The following is a 12,255-nucleotide window of genomic DNA, read 5'->3' on the forward strand; positions in this document are numbered from 1 at the left end:
ATAGGTCCCTAATCCCTTCTAGCTTGTAGGGTTTCTGCCAAGCAATCTGCTGTTAATCTGATAGGTTTTCCTTTACAGGTTACCTGGTACTTCTGTCTCACAGCTCTTAAGATTCTTTCCTTCATCTTAACTTTGGAAAACCTGATGACAATATGTCTAGGAGAAGATCTTTTTGTGATGAATTTCCCAGGTTTTTTTTTTTTTTTTTTTTTTGTACTTCTTGTATTTGACTTCTAGGTCTCACAAGTTGGAGAAATTTTCCTTGATTATTTCCCTAAATGTATTTTCCAGGCTTTTAGAATTCTCTTCTTCCTCAGATACACTGATTATTCTTAGGTTTGGTTACTCAATGTAATTCCAAACTTCCTGGAGCCTTTGTTCATATTTTCTTATTCTTTTTTCTTTGTCTTTGTTGGATTGGGTTAATTTGAAGACCTTGTCTTTGAGCTCTGAATTTGTTTCCTCTACTTGTTCAATTCTATGGGTGAAACTTTCCAGAGCATTTTGCATTTCTAAAAGTGTGTCCAAAGTTTCCCGAATTTTTTATTGTTTTTTCTTTAAGCTGTCTATTTTCATGAATATTTCTCCCTTCACTTCTTGTATCATATTTTGGATTTCCTTGCATTGGGCTTCACCTTTCTCTGGTCTCTCCCTGATTCATTTAATAACTAACCTCCTGAATTCTTTTTCAGGAGAATCAGGATTTCTTCTTAGTTTGGATCCATTGCTGGTGAAATGGTGAAATTTTTGGGGAGTGATGAAGAGCCTTGTTTTGTTATATTACCAGGTTGGTTTTCTGGTTCCTTCTCATTTGGATAGACTCTGTCAGAGGGGAGGTCTCAGGCTGAAGACTGTTGTTTAGATTTTTAGATTCTTTTGTCCCACGGGGTGTTCACTTGTTGTACTACTCTCCCTCTTTTCCTATGGATGTGGCTTTCCGTGAGCTGAACTGCAGTGATTGTTGTCTCTCCTCTGGGTCTAACCACCCAACGCGTCTGCCAGGCTCCAGGCTGGTACTGGGGGTTGTCTGCACAGAGTCCTGTGATGTAAACCATCTACGGGTCTCTCAGCCGTGGATACTAGTACCTATTCTGGTGGAGGTGGTGGTGGGGGAGTCACGTGCAATGGACTCCATGAGGGTCCTTAGCTTTGATGGTATGATGCTCTATTTTTGTGATGGTTGGCCACTGCCAGGAGGTGGCGCTTTGCAGAAAGCATCAGCTCTAGTAGTGTGGAGAGAAACCAGTGGTGGATGGGGCCCTAGGACTCTCAAGATTATTTCCCTTTTGTGTTCTACTACCAGGTTGATAGGGAAGGACCATCAGGTGGGGGCAGGGCTATGTGTGTCTGAGCTCAAACTCTCTTTGGGCAGGTCTTGCTGCGGCTGCTGTTTGGGATGGGGGTAAATTCCAAGGTCGGTGGAATTGTGTACCTAGGAGGCTTATGGCTGTCTCTGCTAAGTCATGCAGGTTGTCAGGGAAGTGGGGGAAAGCTGGAAGTCACAGGCCTTACCCAGCTCCTATACAAACTGAAGGACCAGTCTCATTCCCACAGTGCTCCTGCCCCTCCGACACCCCAGAGTGTTTTTCCAGGTGGAGGGTGAGATGGGCTTGAAAATTTGCCCAAGGCTATCTACCTCCCAGCTGTAAGAGAAAAGGGCTTTCATTCTTCCTCCGTGAAGTCTGCACACCTGATTCAGACCCTTCTTCAAGTTCTGGACAGGAGGCTTCTTACCCCATTCATATTGTTAGAAAGTTCCGTCAGAGAATTTCTTCTGCCTGTGGAGTTTCATCCCTGCTCCTCTGGCCACCCTCCTGATGGATCCCTGTGATCCCAGGCAGGAATGGGCTGCCTGGGGACCCAGCAACTCCAAGGGCCTTTCTGCTGCTTCCTCTGCTCCTATGTTTCACTCAGCTCTCTAATTTGACTCAGCTCCAGGTCAAGTTGGAAACTTCTCCTACAAACAGAACTTTGGCTTCTCCAGTGGGGGTATGTGTTTGGGAGAGGAGAGTCTCCCTTTCCCACTTCCACTGTTGGGACACTCACAATATTTGGGGTGTCTCCCAGGTCCTGCAGTAGCAGTCTGCTTTCTTCAGAGGGTCTGTGGAGCCCTCAGGATTGCTGATTTGTTCTTGCATTGATCTGGAGCTAAAATTCACAATACAAGCCTCTGCCCATATTAACATTTCTAATCTTGGATTGTCAGCTTTGAACAATTGAGGTTTAGTCTAATCACCTTTATGAACAGGAACAAAAACTGAAGGCTAGAAAATGGAAGTTATTTTCTTGGCTACCAAAAAAGAAATATTTAAATCATGACCCTTAGTATGATTTTTTTTTTTTGAGACAGAGTTTCGCTCTTGTTACCCAGGCTGGAGTGCAATGGCATGATCTCGGCTCACCGCAACCTCCGCCTCCTGGGTTCAGGCAATTCTCCTGCCTCAGCCTCCTGAGTAGCTGGGATTACAGGCACGTGCCACCATGCCCAGCTAATTTTTTGTATTTTTAGTAGAGACGGGGTTTCACCATGTTGACCAGGATGGTCTCGATCTCTTGACCTCGTGATCCATCCGCCTCGGCCTCCCAAAGTGCTGGGATTACAGGCATGAACCACCGCACCTGGCCCGACCCTTAGTATGATTATGTCTAGTATTCAATTTATAATGATATATCTGGGTCACAGTTTATTGCCAAGGCATGTCAGAAAGTATTTGTAGAGTATTTACAGCTTATACTATTTGCAATGAGTTTATTTATTTATACCATAATTTCTGGTGTAGTGAGATAAAAAAAGTTCTTAAAAATAAGAAAATCTTGTATGACAACATACAACTTGGGACACAGACTTTTGAGAAATCATTTGTATTGAATGCTGTAGATTATTTTTAAGCCATGATGCTTGATAATAAGCATGTTACATCTATAAGAAAATAGTGGCAATTTCTTGAACTTACACTGCTCAAGAAGCTACATGAAAGATTGCCTTCATACTTCTGCTTTAGCTAGAAATGCTGAGAATTAAGTTTCTTCAATGAAACCTCATCTCATGTCTTTTCTTTGGCATGGGAGATCTAAATATACCATTTTAAAAAAAGGAGAGAGAGAGGCAAGGGAAAGGAAATGAGACTATAAAGACTCAGAGCAATTGCAGAATAGGAAACTTTAATGCCCTTTGGACCATAACTTCCAGCAATCCCATCAAGAGAGATTTCATGAGTTATAATAGACAGAGGGAAGTACCCTGCGGACAGATGAGGTCTAATTCTGTTCAGACTCAGACAAGGATTTGCTGTGTGGCCTTAGGCAAGTTATTTAGCCTCTCTAAGCCTCAGTTTCCTTAGGTGTGCTTGAAATAATACTTCTTGTGCCTTATTTTATAGGTTAGTGGTGAGGCTTATATCAGAGGATTCAGGTGAATAGGCTATAAAATAGTAGGACATGAGAATTAGAAATTACATAGCTAGGCTGTGAAAAGTGAGGCTGTATTCTACAAAAGAAGCACTCTAGAGAGCTAAAACATGCTGTGCTATCACTGATTGTCTGAAGCACCTTATGTTCAGTCGCGTTCCAAACAAAACTATGAATAAGTTAGAAAGCGGTGGGGCTATTTAACTGGCACTGGGAAAGGTATTTGAGGTGAAGTTAGCTTTGAATACTAAAGGCTGTGTGTGTGTGTGTGTGTGTGTGTGTGTGTGTGTGTATCTATCTATCTATCTATCTATCTATCTATCTATCTATCTATCAATCATCTATGTATCTATCTCATGTATCCTTTCTTGGGCCGCAGATGGGATTTAGATGTGGCTGGTGAACTGTTGGACAGACTTGGAGAAGTCATTTTGCTTTAGGTTTTTGGTTTTGGTTGAAAGAGGGAGAGAGAAGTTTGTTGAGGGCCTGGGTTGGAGAGAGGGTTTTGGGGATAAAAAGTGTAGCATCTTATTTGTTCTGGATTTGACCCAGTAGACAGAATTTTAAGGAGAATCAAAGAATTGGTTTTCATGAGGGACTTTATAAGAACTGGGGGACAAATTGCTGCTTGGCTGCAGCAAAAACTCTGTCCTTGACCAAACTGTAAACAGGATCTTCTGAGCCCTCTTTTATTCTTGGGACCTGTTTTTGGCCTGCCTACTCCAGTTGTAGCAAGAATCATACTAAGTCAGCTCAGTGTGAATCCCCCACCCTTGATATCTGATCACCCTGGCCTGTCTCCAACAAGAATACTGTAAGTCAGTCTAGCAAGCATCTCTCTACCCTTTATGTCTCCTCTTGATAATGTTCCATTCACCAGCCCCTCATTCTGCTCCATGGCTATATATCCCCACTAGTCTTTGTTGTATTTGGAGTTGAACCTGCCCCTCTTTTTTTCTGATAGTCATGACACCTATTGCAATAGGCCTGAATGATGGCTTCCTTACCGTTTTATCAAGTGTTAAACAGATGACACAGCATCTTAGTCTGTTTGTGCTGCTTTAACAAAATACTGTAGACTAGGTAGTTTATAAAACACAGAAATTTATTTCTCACAGTTCTAGAGGTTGGAAAGTCCAAGATCAAGATGCTGGTAGGTTTGGTTTCTGGTGAGGGCCCAGTCTCTCCTCCCAAGAGGGTGCCTTGTTGCTGTGTCCTCTGGAGGGGAGGAACACTGTGTCCTCACATGGTGGAAGAACCAGAAGGGGAAAAAAGGCTAAGGGCTCTGTGAAGCCTTCCTTATAAGGATTTAAATCCCATTCAAGAGGGAGAAGTCCTCCTGGCCTGATCATCTCTCTAAGGCCCCACATCTTAATGCTATCACATTGGCCATCAAGTTTCAACACACAAATTTTGTATGGGATGCATTCAACCTTCATGTGAATCAAAATAGGGAGAAAAGCCCTGAGGTGGAGAAAGCCCCCTATTACCTTGAGGATTGGTGGCCTAGGGAGCCCTGGCTAGATGGAATGTTCTTGGTATGGGTGTTATTATCCAATGGTGAGTCTCACCAGCAGTGATAGTGAAGAGATTCTCTTGAATGTCTCCCTAGGCAGAGGACAGGGCTGAATCAGGAGAGGGGACAGAGTGCTGCCTTATGGTGACAGTAGCTGAGCTTGGTCCTTGAGCACTTGTGAGAGAGTCTGTGAGGGCTCCAGACTCCCATGGTGAGTCCTTACAGGTAACTGAGATTCTGTTTGTACAGGTGAGGGTGAGAGCCAGCAAAGTGTGGATTATTATCAGGAAAGTGACTCTGTCTATACAGTTATCCCAGTGATGACTTGGGAAGCTCGCCTTCCTGAACGGAATTAGTAGAGAGCAGGATACTTACTTGAGTCTGAAATCTTTTGATGAACAGCACATGGGTCCAATCACAAACATGGGGATTTGATTTATAATCAGTGTACTGAGGAACTATTCCTTTAAGCTATAACATAAGAGGATAGCACTTGAATGGAAATCTTTGCTGAGTGATTCATTGGAAGCTTACCACTTTATGAATGGCAGAAGAGGAGAACTGCCCCTTTCACAATCTACATATAAATCATCTGGAATTATGATGAATTAAGTGTTCTCTCTCCTAGTGACAGTAATAAGTGTTATGAGCAGCCTTTAATAGTTAAAAAGACAGAAGAGATAAATATCAATTACTATTAGCGGAAGCATTTTTAAAACCAGCTTCCCAACATTTTCCCATGATGAGGTTAATTATTTATGGCAAAAGCACATTAATAATTTTACTTTATATCTTTATCCAAACAGTAAATGAATTGCAACACAGGGGAATTTGGACAATCAATACAATAAGAATGTATTTAAAGTATTTAAAAGTTCTGTATTCTCCCCTAAACTCACTTTGTCTCAGTCATAAACAGTGCTTACATTAATAATATCTATTTAAACATTTCATTGGTGGGGTGCCTTTATCTTTTCTGTTAGCATTTTTTCTTCCTGATTGGCAGCCATGTGGAAATGGCAGCATGCATAAGTGCTGCAGGAGCTAGGATGTTAAGTTTAGCTCAGTAAATTAGGAAACAGGTACAAGTGCATTTCTAGTGATTGCTATTTAAAATTTTATAGAAATAAATAAAGACCAACCAAATGAGAAAAACAAAGTCTGTTGATTCTGAGCTTGCTATAGCAAGGGAGTCAGTCACCATCGTCTCCATTGGACAGAGTCTCAAAGGCAGGCAGAGAGAGGGAAAAGCTTTGCTAAAGTGGAAAAAGAAGGCTTCAGGCATGCCATGATCAGAGGCTGCTGGCATCAGGGAGCAGGAGGCAGGCTAACTAGAAGCAGGGAACCCTACATGGTTGGTGAGAAGTACCTATTTGGCTTTCTCAGGTTGGTCCTAAGTTGAAAATAGAGACAAGAATTTAATCAAGTCTTGGCCATTTTGGACTACCACAAAAGTTATTGTTTAGCTTCCTGAATTGTTGCAAGACATAGCAAGCTGGTTTTCTGCAAGCCTGCTTTATACAAGGTCGGCACCATGAGTTGTTTATTGTAGATAAGGGGTTCGTTTCCTGGGCAGGTTGCTGCAAGTTTTGGATCAAAGTTCTATTTTATGTAAAAAATTTTAGATGAAATTTTTACATAAAATTACCAGGTAATTTTCTATTTGCATATTCAATCTATTTATTAATATGCAGTAAAATTCACTCTTTTGGGGAAAAAATGTTTGAGTTTTGATAAATTCATAGAATCCTGTATTTACAGCCACAATCAACATATGGAACAGTTTCCACCACTCACAAGAAGCCCCCGCATGCTGTTCTTTTGGGGTCAGTATCTCCCCTGACTCCCAACTCCTGCCAACTACTGATCTGTTCTCTATCCTATCATTTTGCTTTTTCTCTCAGAGAAGGTTTTGTTCCATGCACTTGCCTGCATGCCACTGTTGCTAGCCATATTGTTAGCCTGGTAGTGTTGGAGTGGGGAGTTCTTTGGTTCTGGTGAAGGCTCCGCCTCAGGTGGTACCTGTTCCCAGGTCTCTGATGTAGCTTTCTCAGTGCTCCTGCTGCATCCCCAGCTGTAGATCTGCTGCTCCTGGGAGAGCAGAGGACTATTTTCTGCTCTATTTTCCCAGTACTCTAAAGTCAATGACCAGAGCAGATGTCCTCATTAGTCCTAGTAGTGGGGCACAGTGTCTTGGGCACATAGTACTTTTAGAACTCCCCCTAAATATTTTAACTTTATTTTAGAATCATAGGAAAAAATGCAATCATAAGAAAAAAATTCTACATAAAAAATGTAGGATAACATATCCAGTCCAAATTATATTCATCTTTACACCAACAAAGCTGTAAAATATAATTTTTGATATATATGTTTTATGAAGGAAGAGCCCCACAAAGGCAGAAGCGCCGAGGGTCCACAGAAGTAATGATGCGCCCAGATGCCAGTGTGTGTTATTCACCATGCCCCACCACTTGAAGGCTTCAACTGCCTTCAGGTTATTCATGCCTTCAAGAAATTAATGTTCTGAGCAGGGTGTTGAGGCTTCTAGCCTTTCTCTTGGAGCTGCTGTTTCCTTCCTTCCAAAGAGTGCTTTCTCAAGACCCTGGCCTTTTTTTTTTCCTAGGAGAAAAGCTTACATATAGGTGCAAATTCCCCTTATATCTATCTGTTACCCCTAGGGGTTACACAGGGGATCTACATTCTTTCACTAGCCCACACTCAGCCTTTACCAATTTGTTAAGTATTTTAGATAAATAATTCTTACCTGTTTCTGAAAATGTCTGTCCCAGGTAAGCAAATGGTAGTGTTCTGCCGTTTCTCTCCTTGCAGTGCCTGTCTTTCCTTAAATTTTGTATTAATTCGCCCTCTAAACTGTTGGAGAAAGTTGTGAATTTGCCAGTGGTCCTGAGTCTGTCTTTTCTTGTGCCAGAACATGCAATGCCTTTTCTGCGGACTGCATCCCGAACAGAAGCTGGAGTCAGTACAGATCTTTAAATCCCTGTTATTTCCACTGAATTTTGGGTGAGTTTCTTGCTGTGTGTGTTTTTTTGTGATTTCTTTGTTTTGAGATTTATTCTTTGTGATGGCTAATATTGAGTGTCAACTTGATTGGATTGAAGGATGCAAAGTATTTATTGTTCCTGGGTGCTTCTGTGAGGGTGTTGCCAAAGGAGATTAACATTTCCATCAGTGGACTGGGAAAGGCAAACCCACCCTCAGTCTCAGTGGGCACAATCTTATCAGATGCTAGCACAGCCAAAATAAAAGCACGGAGAAGAATGTAAAAAGACGGGCTTAGCCTGCTAGCCTAAATCTTTCTACCATGCCAGATGCTTCCTGCCCTTGAACACTGGACTCCAAGTTCTTCAGCTTCAGCACTTGGACTGGTTTCCTTGCTTCTCAGCTTGCAGACAGCCTATTGTGGGACCTCACCTTCTGATGGTGTGAGTCAATACTCCTTAATATACTCCCCTGTATACATACATCTATCCTATTAGTTCTGTCGCTCTAGAGAACCCTAATACATTCGTCTTTGCGTTTCCATTGTTCATACCCAATGAGATTCTTCTTCCCTTAGCCTAGTAAACATAACCTTGTCTCAATCCTGGTATAGTGTAAGAAAGGCAGTTGGTGGTTACTCTGGCCTGTTGAGTGGGGGAAAGAGGTGGTGATGCTTTGAGCTGCTTGTTCCTGTCTACTTGAGGTTTTAGTGTGAAGATATATTTGGGGTAAGGGTGATGACACTGCCTAACACTTTTTCTAGTATCTTCGGCACCATTGGCCACTGTGTTCTAAGAGATTGGGGATAGAGACAATATTCTTTGAAATTTTTCATCTTGAGAGGTTTTTGTTTAGCCTCCTCATTTATGATCATGAATATCAGAAGCAAGAAAGGAAGAACTACAGACCTATAAAAATTTTGGCAATGTTCTCTTTGGTAACTTGAGAGTATTCTGTCCTATTATTCTGTCTCTAGCACTGGATGTCTTTTCCTACTAATTACCTTTATAGTCATTTGAAGGAATTGGAGAGACCAATGACTTAAGCGCTCGCCTGACATTTGGTTGCCTCATTTTCCTGTGTCTATGTAGACGAGTGCAGGGTGGAGGCTTGGGCTAAGACTGAAAGCCCAGTAACTGACTTTACAAGTGTCTCTGAATGAAGAGAGAAATAAGACATCCAACTATCAAGGCCACCGTAAAGTGCTACTCAGTAATGTCATCAGGCTCATATGAATTTCTTCTCCCAAATTTTTGGGCTGTAACCTCTTCCTAATAGGAAGAAATGAAATAAAGTCTATTTTTCTATTATACTCCTGTGCAGATCCATTAGCTTCCTCTCTTGTGTTAGGAGAAAAATATAATGTGTTTCTCCTTTCATTTCATTTCCCTTGGGGTCTGCAAGAATTTTCAGGGTAGGAAAGGTAAGCCTGCTCAAGACTGGATGTCTTCAGCTTGTTTCTAAAAAGTAGGATGATTTTATAGCCCCATCTGTCAATTCAATTATACCATTTATTTTAAAATTAATATTGATAAAATGCCTTCTGTGTGTTGAGATGATGGAAATACAGTCTTGAATAAATGCCTCTCTCAGAACGTGGCATGGAGTAAGTTCTCATAGATATTTGCTGAGAAAATGAATGAAAGAAGACATGATTTTTGCTGTCATGATGCACAGTCTATTGGCAGTGAGTGTATGCGTATACATATTGAAGTATTTGCTATTCCCAACAGAAGTTATGGGGAATATGAGGCAGGAGCCTTTGAATATGGCTTGGATAATTGGGAAAGTTTCTAAAATACATGGCATTTGAGTTGGATTATGAGATAGCATTTTCTTGAAGAAGAGGATAGTACTGTAATGATTAACACATGGACTTTGTAGTTCAGCACACTTGAGTTTGAGCTCCAGTTCTCCCATGTGCTTATGCCAGTGCCTTGCAAAACCACCTGAGTAATCTGCTGACCAAGTAAAGCCAGTTTATCAAACTTACTGCAGTAAGGAGGACACCAGCTTAAAAGAGCTTTCATCCTGTCTTGAAAGAAACAGATCATAGGAAGGTACTTAATGTACATTAGCACTGGTGCTGGGTGATTTTTAGGCTGACCTTGTAAGGTAGGGGACTGGTTAAGAAAGGGCAGAGTTTGTGGCATAAAGTGAGGTGAGGATTTTGAAAAAGTCTAGAAAAGCAAGCTAATAGTTTCAAAATATATAGTATTTAGTTAATTCATTGTCTTCCAGAAGATTTTCTAAAGCAAATAATTCCTTTTTTTTTTTTTTTTTGCTTGCTCTCAGAATTGTTTAATACAGAATAGGAAAGTACGTTGATTTCAGTACTCCCTAGCTATGTGACTTTAAGTTTTTTTCCCCAACTTACTTTAAATTGAAGCTTATAGAATTAATGAAACTAATAGATGATTTAATAAGATAAAATGTATTATCACATAGAACTTGACATTTAGGAAACATTCAATATAGGATTGCAGAGATGTCACCACCACCACCATCATCATCATCAACACATCTTCATCTTCATCATGACTCTAATTATGATGATTATATCATAATTGTTGCAGAACTGAACCTAGGTTTGCTCACTTAGCTCAGCAAAGCCAAACACTGACACTGAGGTTTGCAGTGAGAGAAAGGAATGTGTTTATTGCAGGGCACCAAGCAAGGAGAATGGGCAGTTCTTGTTTAGGAGCTGGACTCCCAAATGGCTTACAAGCAAGGATTTTTAAGGCATGGGTACATCTCAGAAAAACAGAAGTTACAGGCAAAATCATAATTAATTCATGGAGGTTATGGATTGGTTTGGCCCAAAAAGCTGGGATATCTTGAACCAGAGGCTTACAGGTCATAGGTGGATTCAGAGATTCTTTAATTTGCAGTTGGTTAAGGGAGGAAGGCTTTGTCTAAAAACATGGGGGCAGCAGAAAGGGATGTTAAGGTTTGGCTTTAACCAATATTAGTTAAGATAAGGAAACCTATTAACCATCATGGGGTGCTAAGCGAGAGGTCACAGCCATAATGTATTGTGTCAGAGTGGTCAGGTTAGCAAGATTGATGGCCTGCAGTCATGACTATCTCTTCAGGCCCCTCGTGAAGAAATTTACAACAAACAATAGCAGTCCATTCAGGCCTCAGTTTCCTTTTGTCTGAGGTCAGTGTGACAGCAGTCAGCAGTTTCCATCTGGAGAGGGTCTTGGTTTCTAAAAAACAAATTAACTCAAGATGGATTAAAGACTTAAATGTAACACCCAAAACGATAAAAAAAACACTAGAAGAAAATGTAGGCAATACCATTCAGGTCATAGGCATGGGCAAGATTTCATGATGAAAACATCAAAAGCAACTGCAACTAAAGCCAAAATTGACAAATGGGATCTAATTAAACTAAAGTGCTTCTGCACAGCAGAAGAAACTATCATCAGAGCAAACGGAGAATCTTCAGAATGGGAGAAAACTTTTGCAACCTATCTGTCTGACAAAAGTCTAATATCCATAGTCTGCAAGGAGCTTAAACAAATTTGCAAGGAAAAACCAAACAACATCATTAAAAAGTGGGCCAAAGACATGAATAGACGCTTCTCAAAATGTCTTCCTTTGAGAGGCCAACAAATATATGAAAAAAAGCCTCAACGTCACTGATCATTAGAGAAATGCAAATCAAAACCACAATGAGATACCATCTCATGCAAGTCAGAATGGCGGTTATTAAAAAGTCAAGAAACAACAGATGCTGGTGAGGCTGTGGAAGGAGAGGAATTCTTTTACACTGTTGGTGAGAGTTTAAATTAGTTCACTCATTGTGGAACTAATGAATTCCAGAATTCATTAGTGTGGTGATTCTTCAGAGATCTAGAACTAGAAATAGCGTTTGACCTACCAATCTCGTTGTTAGGTATATACCCAAATCATTCTGTTATAAAGATATATGCACATGTATGTCCATTGCAGCACCATTCATAATGGCAAAGACATGAAATCAACCCAAATGCCCATCAAGGATCGACTGGATAAAGAAAATGTGGTACATATACATTATGGAATACTAATCAGCCATAAAAACAAATAAGATCATGTCTTTTGCAGGGACATGGATGAAGCTGAAAGTCATTATCTTCAGCAAGCTAATGCAAGAACAGAAAACCAAATACTGCATGTTTTCACTCTTAAGTAGGAATTAAACAATGAGAACACATGGATACAGGGAAGGGAACAACACACACTCGGGCCTGTTGGGGAGGGTGGTGTAGGGAGAGCATCAGGAGAAATAGCTAATGCATGCTGGGCCTAATACTAAGGTGATGGATTGATAGGTGCAG

The 12,255-nt window shown here is 40.8% G+C and overlaps 1 long non-coding RNA gene across 39 annotated transcripts in view; it reads left to right on the forward strand.

The window, feature by feature from the left end:
- LOC103788313 (uncharacterized) overlaps positions 1–12,255 on the forward strand; it is a 435,883-nt gene that overhangs the window by 254,590 nt on the left and 169,038 nt on the right. For 18 of the 39 annotated variants that reach the window (XR_013526947.1, XR_013526939.1, XR_013526948.1 and 15 more), the window contains one exon: positions 7,857–7,948. The exons of 7 other annotated variants lie outside the window; for them this stretch is intronic. This is a non-coding gene — a long non-coding RNA (uncharacterized LOC103788313). Of the gene's footprint in view, positions 1–6,685; positions 6,751–7,856; positions 7,949–8,256; positions 8,371–12,255 lie in introns of all 39 variants that reach the window. 14 more of the 39 variants (XR_013526937.1, XR_013526933.1, XR_013526935.1 and 11 more) reach the window with 3 other exon arrangements.

This window comes from Callithrix jacchus, chromosome 15 (assembly GCF_049354715.1).
Source record: "Callithrix jacchus isolate 240 chromosome 15, calJac240_pri, whole genome shotgun sequence".
NCBI lineage: Eukaryota > Metazoa > Chordata > Mammalia > Primates > Cebidae > Callithrix > Callithrix jacchus.